The 1,207-nt window shown below is 37.9% G+C and overlaps 1 pseudogene; it reads left to right on the top strand.

Annotated features, from left to right (window-relative positions):
• Positions 1 to 536: 536 nt before the first annotated feature.
• Positions 537 to 857, top strand: LOC102865515 (annotated as a pseudogene).
• The last annotated feature ends 350 nt before the right edge of the window (positions 858 to 1,207 follow it).

Below are 1,207 nucleotides of genomic sequence, written 5' to 3'. Positions count from 1 at the left end.
ATTGGAGGGGAAGGTATTAGTTCATTCTGACTGAAAAGTAATGAAATGATGGTATAATGATTAAGCATTCAAGGGTTATTTAAAAAATTGGCAGCTCAAATTCACTATCTATGCCACATTAGAAAAGGCCTGAAAGTCTAAATCAGTTCTAGTCTGTCATATAAATTTGCTATGAGTCAGGACCACATAGCCAGAACATTTTCAGGGTTGACATATTTTACTTCCATTTACTTAATATTAATGTTTAAATATCTATTGTCATTGTTAGGTGCTGTGATGTCCAGTTGGGGAATCTCCATTATCAGCAGTCAAATTAAGGCTGAAAAAGATAATCAATTTTTCCATAAAGAAAATGAAAACAAGTCTATGAGTATCACAATATGGCCTTGAATCTATAAATTTAAAAACCTTTTCAAGAATAGTTGATACGTTAAGCACTAATGACCAAAGACTTGATGATTTGTGGTATGATATCAAGCATATTATGCATGGAAAAAAAGTAAAAGGTGCTCTTTGGTCGCGGCAACGAAAGCGAGATGACGAAGGGAACGTCATCGTTTGGAAAGCGTCGCAATAAGACGCACACGCTATGCCGCCGCTGTGACTCCAAGGCCTACCACCTCCAGAAGTCCATTTGTGGCAAGTGTGGCTACCCCGCCAAGCGCAAGAGAAAGTATAACTGGAGTGCCAAGGCTAAATGGCGAAATACCACCGGTACTGGTCGCATGAGGCACCTAAAGATCGTTTACTGCAGATTCAGGCATGGATTCCGTGAAGGAACAACACCGAAACCCAAACGGGCAGCTGTTGCAGCATCCAGTTCATCTTAAGAATTCCACTGTTTAGTTATGCAATAAATGTTCTGGTATTATAATAAAAAAAAAAGTAAAAGGTGATTATAAAAACATTGAGGAAAGAAAAGAACAGCCTAGAAATCAGAATAGGTTCTGAAAATCGCACTTGAATATAGAAGATCAAAACAAAGGGAAGATATGCTAAGAATCAATACTTATTGTTGTGGTGGTAGTTATTGTTATGTGTTATATAGTTGAGGAATTAACTCATAGCTGACCTTCCAGCTAGTTTTTGGAGACTGTCTTTCTCCTGCAGAATAATTGGTGAATTCAAATTTCATGCCTTTGAGTTAGCTGGCAGTGCTACTTCTCACCCATTAGGTCATAAGAGTCCCCTAAATGCCTATTGTTGA

Source organism: Elephantulus edwardii, unplaced genomic scaffold (assembly GCF_000299155.1).
Source record: "Elephantulus edwardii isolate Elephantulus edwardi_28Jun2011 unplaced genomic scaffold, EleEdw1.0 scaffold00070, whole genome shotgun sequence".
Taxonomy (NCBI): domain Eukaryota; kingdom Metazoa; phylum Chordata; class Mammalia; order Macroscelidea; family Macroscelididae; genus Elephantulus; species Elephantulus edwardii.
The sequence above is the reverse complement of the archived record's forward strand: the minus strand, read 5'-3'. Positions and strand labels throughout refer to the sequence as shown.